At 39.1% G+C, this 12,513-nt stretch overlaps 3 long non-coding RNA genes across 3 annotated transcripts; all 3 read left to right on the top strand.

Annotated features, from left to right (window-relative positions):
* The first annotated feature begins 1,370 nt into the window (after window positions 1-1,370).
* LOC144761553 (uncharacterized) lies at window positions 1,371-2,180 on the top strand. Its single transcript, XR_013595783.1, has 3 exons — window positions 1,371-1,438; window positions 1,536-1,581; window positions 1,863-2,180. It is a non-coding gene; the product is annotated as an uncharacterized LOC144761553 (long non-coding RNA).
* A 3,749-nt stretch (window positions 2,181-5,929) lies between these two features.
* LOC144761552 (uncharacterized) lies at window positions 5,930-6,739 on the top strand. The gene is made up of 3 exons (XR_013595782.1): window positions 5,930-5,997; window positions 6,095-6,140; window positions 6,422-6,739. It is a non-coding gene; the product is annotated as an uncharacterized LOC144761552 (long non-coding RNA).
* Window positions 6,740-10,488: 3,749 nt separating this feature from the next.
* LOC144761551 (uncharacterized) lies at window positions 10,489-11,298 on the top strand. The gene is made up of 3 exons (XR_013595781.1): window positions 10,489-10,556; window positions 10,654-10,699; window positions 10,981-11,298. It is a non-coding gene; the product is annotated as an uncharacterized LOC144761551 (long non-coding RNA).
* The last annotated feature ends 1,215 nt before the right edge of the window (window positions 11,299-12,513 follow it).

The following is a 12,513-nucleotide window of genomic DNA, read 5'->3' as shown; positions in this document are numbered from 1 at the left end:
CCTTGATCTAGAGTGTGCGAACAAGGGTTTATCAGGAAATATCTGTCTGAAATCAGGTTCTTGCTCAATGATTTCCCATCTTTTCAAGATGCATTTCTTTATTGCCTCTGAGGCTGTGGAAAATTTCAATACATAAACTTCTCTCCTGCTTTTACTCCTTTCTCTCTTCTCTAACATGGTGGATCTGGACATTGTTCTAACTTTATTTTCGGCCTGGTCGAGGACTGTTTCAGGGTACCCCCTTACTGAGTATTCTGTACGCATTCTCTTTATTGTTTCCAAACATTGGTCCTCACCTGAACAGATTCTCTTAGCCCTAATGAATTGTGACAATGGAAGGTGTCTCTTTAAAGATTGTGCGTGAAAACTCTCAAAGTGTAAGGCGTTGTTCCTGTCTGTTGCCTTCTTGTACACACTTGTTTCGAGTGTATTCCCTTTTCTTGTGATCATAATATCGAGATAATTAATCTGCTCGGTATTGATGGTATGTGTAAACTTGATACATGCATGACAACTATTTAACTCTTGAAGTTGTGTTCTTAAATCAGATTCTGAGCCTTTCCACACTATTAGTATGTCGTCAATATACCTTAAGTATAGTGCCAGATGTTCTTTCCACTTATCTTGCACTGCAAGGAAGGTAAAAGTTCGGATGACCGAACATAAGAGTACGATACGCACCAAGAACTTGAAATCATGTTTGGCAACACACTGGAATGAGAGGGGCCACACCATACCACAATTGAAATTTACTGTGCTAGAGAGATTGGTGGTCAAACCACATGTTGACACAATGAAACTGTTGGCTCAGAGAGAGACGTACTGGATCAAGTCCCTTAGGACGCTGACACCCTATGGGCTAAATGATAAGATCGAAATGATACATTACCTGTAAATTGGCATTATAATTAATTTGCTGTTTTTACTAATTCAACTGTTTTGTGTAACTTAGTGATTTTTCATGTAATGGCAGGTACCTGTTTACATTTTATATTTTGTTGTATATATTTTGCAGTGCACATGCTCAATTAATCTCACCAACTACACGTGATCACATATATGATAGGTATTTTTATCGATATTTTCTCACTTAGACAGAGTAACGATAATGTTAGTGTATTATAAGCGCCATCTTGGGACAGGACGGGGCGTTGAGGAGTCCGTTTTCTATGTCGCACCTATTATGATGTCAGACGCTGAAAACCGGCGTCTCGAATTCGGCTCTGTTCGAACATGGAGAGTTAGACGGATGAACCTGAGAGGCACGCATAATCTGTGAAAAGTGAGGTGAGATGCTAGGGAGGCTGCTTCTAAGCATAAGGGGTTTAAAAGTTAATGCGATACTTAGGAGGTTTCCTGTGTTTACATTTTAGCGTTAAAGCATTGGAAAAGAAGGGAAAGAGTTGTAAAGATTTTGACGCGTGTAAAAAAAGACCGAGTAAGTATCGGATGCTCTGGTTCAAGACAAGATACCTTAAAAGATTAGAGGAAACACAGTGAGGATAACGGTTTTCTTTGGTATTGTTACTTTGTAGAAGAAGAGGAGTTGTGCACTTCATTTTCGTGTGGTTACAAGTGAAGGTAAGAGTGCACGTTTGTGGCTCTTTGCAAACTTAAGGTTATTGGTTAGCACACAAGGTTTTATTTGGGATTTTGCACGTGCATGTAGTGATGAAAATGTGGTGACAGTAATGGGATCAACAGGTGGCAGGTGAACTTGGTTGAGCATGGATTTTAATTATAAAAACATACGTAGTCTCATTATTTAAGATCTTCTGGTTTCTGTTTACAACAAATTGTTGAATGAATATTGTACATGTTTTCTTTTACACAATTGTGATAGATGTTTATGTTGTTTATAGCATATTCCCCTGACGAAGGTGCATACCGAAATGCATTGGGACATGGCTTCATGAGTTGTCTGAGGAATTCATATTTGTCTTTGATGGACAAAGAAGAATAAATCTTGTTTGAAGAAAGAAAACATTGTTTGAAGAAGATATTTTTGGTGTTATGTCTTTTATGTTTTCAGCATAACGTGGATAAATGTTGATGCAATTTTTTGAATCAGGTCATTTTTACTAATTGTTTTTTGTGGCAATATTGTTGAAAAACGAGTAGTCAAAACAAAGGTTTGAAAACTCAACACGTAATTGTGTGTATGTGAATAGTGCACCCCATATCACAGGTTTCTGTGAATTATTGCAATTTGTACCAACTTGACTAGGGGCTAGTCAAGACATGGGTTAGCACCATTTATAATAATTTTGTTTAAATTTTGATCAAGGAGTAAAAAGAGGAGTGCTTAGCACATAACATTACTGAACATTTTACTACTTTAGCCCCATTTGTGAATAGCACCCACATAAAAAGGATGGATTTTGAAGAAATAGCGCAGTTAACTAAGAATCAGGCAGATACAAAAGGGTACACAGCAGAGGAGGCTGAGAACATTTACACCCTTATAAAAGAAACCACAGATCTAAAAACTAAGCCAGGTACCACAGCACAACTAATAAAACAGTTGCAATACACGTTACGCAAAGAGATTAATCAGAGGCTTCATGCCACAACTCTGATACAATACCATAGGGTTAAGCGCATTCCTAGGGGACTGCGCATCTCATTACGACCAATGTTGTTTAAATTCAATAAACCGTTTCTCGCAAGATGGTTTGCGATATTGAATAAATGTTCGCTTGATCTAGTACTTCTTATTGTTGAAGAATTATCTAATGTTTTGAAGGAACTAGAGGGGGAGATTGAGGACATGAAGACTGAATTGTCTACACGGATGTCTGCTGAGGACATGGATAAGACTATGAAAGAAATTAATGATAAACTAGATGAGCACAAAAAGGAAGTTCATGAAAGAAAACTGCGAAAATTTAAGCGTGACACCCTGGACTATAAGTTGGATGAGGTGTATAGCTGGGCCGATAAATATGCACAGAGAAGGGTCTTTAGAAAGCCAACTGAAAATACATCAGAAGAAAGTTTGGCTACTGAACAAGACACTTTACCCACACGTCCTGCAGTAGAAACATCAGGGGCAGAAGCATGTGGAGTAGATCGATCCAATAATCAAAGTAGGCAGCCTTTTTTAGAAGGGGGCCACAGTTCCAATCATCCACCGGACGAACAAACGCAACACACACGAAACAAATCAAACGAACAAGGAGGGGACAAGGCAAAAAAACTAGATGCAGTACGACGCAATCCAAAGAGGAATTGATCATGAATATTTCAGACACTGCCCTAACTCCCACGCAAATAGCAGTATTGAACAAGGGCATGTCTTTTGTGCCCACATATCAAAGTAATGATCTTGAGACTGAAATCTCTTTCTTTAAATTTATGAGGAAATTGAGACTTAGATGGTTTTTCAGTCAAATAACCACAGATAATCCTGAATATACAGCAGACACCGCAGGGATGAAAACATTTAAACCAAAAAGCACATTCATGTCACCAATGACACATAAAGCTCTAGATTTGTTTGAGACTTTGGTAAAAAAAGATCTTGGAGAATTTAACTATCATCGTAAAACAAAAAGAAATCTAACTAGACAAGAAACTTTGGCATTGAACGAACTTGCAACAAATGAGACGCTCACCATAGTTTCTGCAGACAAAGGCGGAGCACTAGTGGTGCTCAATTCCGCTTATTACCATCAAAAGGTGGAGCAACATGTGAAGGACACCAACACCTACATCCAGTTGGAGTCAGACCCCACAATGGAATTCCAAACAATCTTATCTGAGATTTTGAAAAGAGGTATAGAGCTAGGCAGGATTGATGAACAAACTAAAAGATTTTTGACCACAGAGTATCCCAATAGGCCGCATATTTATATGCTGCCTAAAATGCACAAAGATCCTGTTGACCCACCATTCCGACCGATCGTGGCGGGCTGTGGGTCATTGCATGAACCTTTGGGAAAATATTTAGACCACTACATGCAACCTATGGTGCAACAATGGTCAACTTTCGTGCAAGATACCACTGATTGTCTGCGCAAACTGAAGAATGTGTCTATTTGTGAAAATGAGGAAATATGGTTGTGCACGGTTGATGTTTCAGCCCTGTACACCTCAATCCCGCACATGGAGGGTTTAGAAGCAGCAGAGTGGATGCTTTTACATCATGAATATGAGGAGAGTCAAAATATCTTCCTTCTTGAATTACTGCAATTTTGTTTGTACCACGGGTATTTCCAGTGGCAGGATACTTTTTTTCTACAAAAGACAGGGACCTCTATGGGGTTTACCGGGGCACCGACCTATGCCAATATGTTCATGTCCAAGTTTGAAGATGAACATATACTCAAACAAGATAAGTGGAAAGAACATCTGGCACTATACTTAAGGTATATTGACGACATACTAATAGTGTGGAAAGGCTCAGAATCTGATTTAAGAACACAACTTCAAGAGTTAAATAGTTGTCATGCATGTATCAAGTTTACACATACCATCAATACCGAGCAGATTAATTATCTCGATATTATGATCACAAGAAAAGGGAATACACTCGAAACAAGTGTGTACAAGAAGGCAACAGACAGGAACAACGCCTTACACTTTGAGAGTTTTCACGCACAATCTTTAAAGAGACACCTTCCATTGTCACAATTCATTAGGGCTAAGAGAATCTGTTCAGGTGAGGACCAATGTTTGGAAACAATAAAGAGAATGCGTACAGAATACTCAGTAAGGGGGTACCCTGAAACAGTCCTCGACCAGGCCGAAAATAAAGTTAGAACAATGTCCAGATCCACCATGTTAGAGAAGAGAGAAAGGAGTAAAAGCAGGAGAGAAGTTTATGTATTGAAATTTTCCACAGCCTCAGAGGCAATAAAGAAATGCATCTTGAAAAGATGGGAAATCATTGAGCAAGAACCTGATTTCAGACAGATATTTCCTGATAAACCCTTGTTCGCACACTCTAGATCAAGGAATATCAAAGAAATTTTAAAAGGTGGTAAATTGAGCAAAACGGATCTAGGTCAGAGAGGCATGATGAAGTGCCAAAATTGTGGTCATTGTGGGAATGTACTGGTAGGGAATACTTTTGCGCATCCACATACAGGCAAGAAGATTACCTTGAGGCATACATCAGACTGTAATTCTAGTGGTCTAATTTATGCGATTAAATGTCCATGTGGACTTGTTTATGTTGGACGCACTGCAAGGAAGGTAAAAGTTCGGATGACCGAACATAAGAGTACGATACGCACCAAGAACTTGAAATCATGTTTGGCAACACACTGGAATGAGAGGGGCCACACCATACCACAATTGAAATTTACTGTGCTAGAGAGATTGGTGGTCAAACCACATGTTGACACAATGAAACTGTTGGCTCAGAGAGAGACGTACTGGATCAAGTCCCTTAGGACGCTGACACCCTATGGGCTAAATGATAAGATCGAAATGATACATTACCTGTAAATTGGCATTATAATTAATTTGCTGTTTTTACTAATTCAACTGTTTTGTGTAACTTAGTGATTTTTCATGTAATGGCAGGTACCTGTTTACATTTTATATTTTGTTGTATATATTTTGCAGTGCACATGCTCAATTAATCTCACCAACTACACGTGATCACATATATGATAGGTATTTTTATCGATATTTTCTCACTTAGACAGAGTAACGATAATGTTAGTGTATTATAAGCGCCATCTTGGGACAGGACGGGGCGTTGAGGAGTCCGTTTTCTATGTCGCACCTATTATGATGTCAGACGCTGAAAACCGGCGTCTCGAATTCGGCTCTGTTCGAACATGGAGAGTTAGACGGATGAACCTGAGAGGCACGCATAATCTGTGAAAAGTGAGGTGAGATGCTAGGGAGGCTGCTTCTAAGCATAAGGGGTTTAAAAGTTAATGCGATACTTAGGAGGTTTCCTGTGTTTACATTTTAGCGTTAAAGCATTGGAAAAGAAGGGAAAGAGTTGTAAAGATTTTGACGCGTGTAAAAAAAGACCGAGTAAGTATCGGATGCTCTGGTTCAAGACAAGATACCTTAAAAGATTAGAGGAAACACAGTGAGGATAACGGTTTTCTTTGGTATTGTTACTTTGTAGAAGAAGAGGAGTTGTGCACTTCATTTTCGTGTGGTTACAAGTGAAGGTAAGAGTGCACGTTTGTGGCTCTTTGCAAACTTAAGGTTATTGGTTAGCACACAAGGTTTTATTTGGGATTTTGCACGTGCATGTAGTGATGAAAATGTGGTGACAGTAATGGGATCAACAGGTGGCAGGTGAACTTGGTTGAGCATGGATTTTAATTATAAAAACATACGTAGTCTCATTATTTAAGATCTTCTGGTTTCTGTTTACAACAAATTGTTGAATGAATATTGTACATGTTTTCTTTTACACAATTGTGATAGATGTTTATGTTGTTTATAGCATATTCCCCTGACGAAGGTGCATACCGAAATGCATTGGGACATGGCTTCATGAGTTGTCTGAGGAATTCATATTTGTCTTTGATGGACAAAGAAGAATAAATCTTGTTTGAAGAAAGAAAACATTGTTTGAAGAAGATATTTTTGGTGTTATGTCTTTTATGTTTTCAGCATAACGTGGATAAATGTTGATGCAATTTTTTGAATCAGGTCATTTTTACTAATTGTTTTTTGTGGCAATATTGTTGAAAAACGAGTAGTCAAAACAAAGGTTTGAAAACTCAACACGTAATTGTGTGTATGTGAATAGTGCACCCCATATCACAGGTTTCTGTGAATTATTGCAATTTGTACCAACTTGACTAGGGGCTAGTCAAGACATGGGTTAGCACCATTTATAATAATTTTGTTTAAATTTTGATCAAGGAGTAAAAAGAGGAGTGCTTAGCACATAACATTACTGAACATTTTACTACTTTAGCCCCATTTGTGAATAGCACCCACATAAAAAGGATGGATTTTGAAGAAATAGCGCAGTTAACTAAGAATCAGGCAGATACAAAAGGGTACACAGCAGAGGAGGCTGAGAACATTTACACCCTTATAAAAGAAACCACAGATCTAAAAACTAAGCCAGGTACCACAGCACAACTAATAAAACAGTTGCAATACACGTTACGCAAAGAGATTAATCAGAGGCTTCATGCCACAACTCTGATACAATACCATAGGGTTAAGCGCATTCCTAGGGGACTGCGCATCTCATTACGACCAATGTTGTTTAAATTCAATAAACCGTTTCTCGCAAGATGGTTTGCGATATTGAATAAATGTTCGCTTGATCTAGTACTTCTTATTGTTGAAGAATTATCTAATGTTTTGAAGGAACTAGAGGGGGAGATTGAGGACATGAAGACTGAATTGTCTACACGGATGTCTGCTGAGGACATGGATAAGACTATGAAAGAAATTAATGATAAACTAGATGAGCACAAAAAGGAAGTTCATGAAAGAAAACTGCGAAAATTTAAGCGTGACACCCTGGACTATAAGTTGGATGAGGTGTATAGCTGGGCCGATAAATATGCACAGAGAAGGGTCTTTAGAAAGCCAACTGAAAATACATCAGAAGAAAGTTTGGCTACTGAACAAGACACTTTACCCACACGTCCTGCAGTAGAAACATCAGGGGCAGAAGCATGTGGAGTAGATCGATCCAATAATCAAAGTAGGCAGCCTTTTTTAGAAGGGGGCCACAGTTCCAATCATCCACCGGACGAACAAACGCAACACACACGAAACAAATCAAACGAACAAGGAGGGGACAAGGCAAAAAAACTAGATGCAGTACGACGCAATCCAAAGAGGAATTGATCATGAATATTTCAGACACTGCCCTAACTCCCACGCAAATAGCAGTATTGAACAAGGGCATGTCTTTTGTGCCCACATATCAAAGTAATGATCTTGAGACTGAAATCTCTTTCTTTAAATTTATGAGGAAATTGAGACTTAGATGGTTTTTCAGTCAAATAACCACAGATAATCCTGAATATACAGCAGACACCGCAGGGATGAAAACATTTAAACCAAAAAGCACATTCATGTCACCAATGACACATAAAGCTCTAGATTTGTTTGAGACTTTGGTAAAAAAAGATCTTGGAGAATTTAACTATCATCGTAAAACAAAAAGAAATCTAACTAGACAAGAAACTTTGGCATTGAACGAACTTGCAACAAATGAGACGCTCACCATAGTTTCTGCAGACAAAGGCGGAGCACTAGTGGTGCTCAATTCCGCCTATTACCATCAAAAGGTGGAGCAACATGTGAAGGACACCAACACCTACATCCAGTTGGAGTCAGACCCCACAATGGAATTCCAAACAATCTTATCTGAGATTTTGAAAAGAGGTATAGAGCTAGGCAGGATTGATGAACAAACTAAAAGATTTTTGACCACAGAGTATCCCAATAGGCCGCATATTTATATGCTGCCTAAAATGCACAAAGATCCTGTTGACCCACCATTCCGACCGATCGTGGCGGGCTGTGGGTCATTGCATGAACCTTTGGGAAAATATTTAGACCACTACATGCAACCTATGGTGCAACAATGGTCAACTTTCGTGCAAGATACCACTGATTGTCTGCGCAAACTGAAGAATGTGTCTATTTGTGAAAATGAGGAAATATGGTTGTGCACGGTTGATGTTTCAGCCCTGTACACCTCAATCCCGCACATGGAGGGTTTAGAAGCAGCAGAGTGGATGCTTTTACATCATGAATATGAGGAGAGTCAAAATATCTTCCTTCTTGAATTACTGCAATTTTGTTTGTACCACGGGTATTTCCAGTGGCAGGATACTTTTTTTCTACAAAAGACAGGGACCTCTATGGGGTTTACCGGGGCACCGACCTATGCCAATATGTTCATGTCCAAGTTTGAAGATGAACATATACTCAAACAAGATAAGTGGAAAGAACATCTGGCACTATACTTAAGGTATATTGACGACATACTAATAGTGTGGAAAGGCTCAGAATCTGATTTAAGAACACAACTTCAAGAGTTAAATAGTTGTCATGCATGTATCAAGTTTACACATACCATCAATACCGAGCAGATTAATTATCTCGATATTATGATCACAAGAAAAGGGAATACACTCGAAACAAGTGTGTACAAGAAGGCAACAGACAGGAACAACGCCTTACACTTTGAGAGTTTTCACGCACAATCTTTAAAGAGACACCTTCCATTGTCACAATTCATTAGGGCTAAGAGAATCTGTTCAGGTGAGGACCAATGTTTGGAAACAATAAAGAGAATGCGTACAGAATACTCAGTAAGGGGGTACCCTGAAACAGTCCTCGACCAGGCTGAAAATAAAGTTAGAACAATGTCCAGATCCACCATGTTAGAGAAGAGAGAAAGGAGTAAAAGCAGGAGAGAAGTTTATGTATTGAAATTTTCCACAGCCTCAGAGGCAATAAAGAAATGCATCTTGAAAAGATGGGAAATCATTGAGCAAGAACCTGATTTCAGACAGATATTTCCTGATAAACCCTTGTTCGCACACTCTAGATCAAGGAATATCAAAGAAATTTTAAAAGGTGGTAAATTGAGCAAAACGGATCTAGGTCAGAGAGGCATGATGAAGTGCCAAAATTGTGGTCATTGTGGGAATGTACTGGTAGGGAATACTTTTGCGCATCCACATACAGGCAAGAAGATTACCTTGAGGCATACATCAGACTGTAATTCTAGTGGTCTAATTTATGCGATTAAATGTCCATGTGGACTTGTTTATGTTGGACGCACTGCAAGGAAGGTAAAAGTTCGGATGACCGAACATAAGAGTACGATACGCACCAAGAACTTGAAATCATGTTTGGCAACACACTGGAATGAGAGGGGCCACACCATACCACAATTGAAATTTACTGTGCTAGAGAGATTGGTGGTCAAACCACATGTTGACACAATGAAACTGTTGGCTCAGAGAGAGACGTACTGGATCAAGTCCCTTAGGACGCTGACACCCTATGGGCTAAATGATAAGATCGAAATGATACATTACCTGTAAATTGGCATTATAATTAATTTGCTGTTTTTACTAATTCAACTGTTTTGTGTAACTTAGTGATTTTTCATGTAATGGCAGGTACCTGTTTACATTTTATATTTTGTTGTATATATTTTGCAGTGCACATGCTCAATTAATCTCACCAACTACACGTGATCACATATATGATAGGTATTTTTATCGATATTTTCTCACTTAGACAGAGTAACGATAATGTTAGTGTATTATAAGCGCCATCTTGGGACAGGACGGGGCGTTGAGGAGTCCGTTTTCTATGTCGCACCTATTATGATGTCAGACGCTGAAAACCGGCGTCTCGAATTCGGCTCTGTTCGAACATGGAGAGTTAGACGGATGAACCTGAGAGGCACGCATAATCTGTGAAAAGTGAGGTGAGATGCTAGGGAGGCTGCTTCTAAGCATAAGGGGTTTAAAAGTTAATGCGATACTTAGGAGGTTTCCTGTGTTTACATTTTAGCGTTAAAGCATTGGAAAAGAAGGGAAAGAGTTGTAAAGATTTTGACGCGTGTAAAAAAAGACCGAGTAAGTATCGGATGCTCTGGTTCAAGACAAGATACCTTAAAAGATTAGAGGAAACACAGTGAGGATAACGGTTTTCTTTGGTATTGTTACTTTGTAGAAGAAGAGGAGTTGTGCACTTCATTTTCGTGTGGTTACAAGTGAAGGTAAGAGTGCACGTTTGTGGCTCTTTGCAAACTTAAGGTTATTGGTTAGCACACAAGGTTTTATTTGGGATTTTGCACGTGCATGTAGTGATGAAAATGTGGTGACAGTAATGGGATCAACAGGTGGCAGGTGAACTTGGTTGAGCATGGATTTTAATTATAAAAACATACGTAGTCTCATTATTTAAGATCTTCTGGTTTCTGTTTACAACAAATTGTTGAATGAATATTGTACATGTTTTCTTTTACACAATTGTGATAGATGTTTATGTTGTTTATAGCATATTCCCCTGACGAAGGTGCATACCGAAATGCATTGGGACATGGCTTCATGAGTTGTCTGAGGAATTCATATTTGTCTTTGATGGACAAAGAAGAATAAATCTTGTTTGAAGAAAGAAAACATTGTTTGAAGAAGATATTTTTGGTGTTATGTCTTTTATGTTTTCAGCATAACGTGGATAAATGTTGATGCAATTTTTTGAATCAGGTCATTTTTACTAATTGTTTTTTGTGGCAATATTGTTGAAAAACGAGTAGTCAAAACAAAGGTTTGAAAACTCAACACGTAATTGTGTGTATGTGAATAGTGCACCCCATATCACAGGTTTCTGTGAATTATTGCAATTTGTACCAACTTGACTAGGGGCTAGTCAAGACATGGGTTAGCACCATTTATAATAATTTTGTTTAAATTTTGATCAAGGAGTAAAAAGAGGAGTGCTTAGCACATAACATTACTGAACATTTTACTAAGAAAGCAGTTGCGACATTGTTGTCGTTTAGGAGTGAGGGTGTTTCCCGGTCGTTGTTTGAGTCTGATTCCTCTGTTAAAAAGAAGGTGAGACAATATCCCATGAGAGAAGTTCCCCCACAATGGAGGGAAGGGGACCCAGCAGCTAACCCACCTATTCAGCCACACTTTCAGCGGGTTTGGGTACATGTTCCATGGAAGCGCGCTGAAGTATTGGCTCTTAAACAGACATTGCCTGATCCCCGTAAAAATCCTGCAGGGTATTACAAGGAATTGTCACAGACTGCAGGCTCTTGCGTTATGAATTTAGCGGATATAGACATGTTGTTTGGAAATGTTGTTCCACAGCCTTTATGGGGAAAGATTTGTCATGCGGATCATGATCAGGAGTTAGGTGACTCATGGGCTAATATTAGTGCTGCTAATGACCGACAAGTTGGTGGTGCTAAACCTGAGCCTTTAGTAGCAGAGCTCCCTTGTAGGATCATTAATTACATGAAGACTTTAATGCCTGCGATGCGAGTGAATTGGGACAAGTTGTCTGCGTGTAAGCAGAAGAAAGATGAAACAGTGTCTGATTTCTTCACTAGGTTTGAAGAGACGTTTGTCGACCACAGTGGTCAAGATATGAGTACAGAAGGTGGTCAACGGTTGTTCGTTGACAAGTTCGTGCACAATTTGCTTCCCGAGTTGTGTAAGAAGTTAAAAGATTCAGAAAGTTCGTGGGCCGTTTCCTCTTCAGCACAGATATTAGCTACTGCCCAGTATTACGAAAATAGAGATAAAGATGAGAAAGATAGAGCAGACAAGAAAACGAAAGAGTTAAAAACGAAGGTTCTTCTACAACAAGCGTATCCGCCACGTGGTGGTCAGAGTAACTATCAGCAACCTCAACAGTTTCAGAGGAACTCGCAAAGGTTCGAGTATCCTCAACAACGTAGTCCTGTAGGCCCTAATCAGGGTTCATATTGTAAAGAAGAGGGTCATTTTAGGTATAGTTGTCCTATTTTGTTACAGCGTATGAATGGTGTTTCTAGCGCACGAGGTCGAGGTATTACAC

Source organism: Lissotriton helveticus, chromosome 6, assembly GCF_964261635.1.
Source record: "Lissotriton helveticus chromosome 6, aLisHel1.1, whole genome shotgun sequence".
NCBI classification, from domain to species: domain Eukaryota; kingdom Metazoa; phylum Chordata; class Amphibia; order Caudata; family Salamandridae; genus Lissotriton; species Lissotriton helveticus.
Note: the sequence above shows the minus strand (reverse complement) of the source record. Positions and strands in the feature narration are given on the sequence as shown.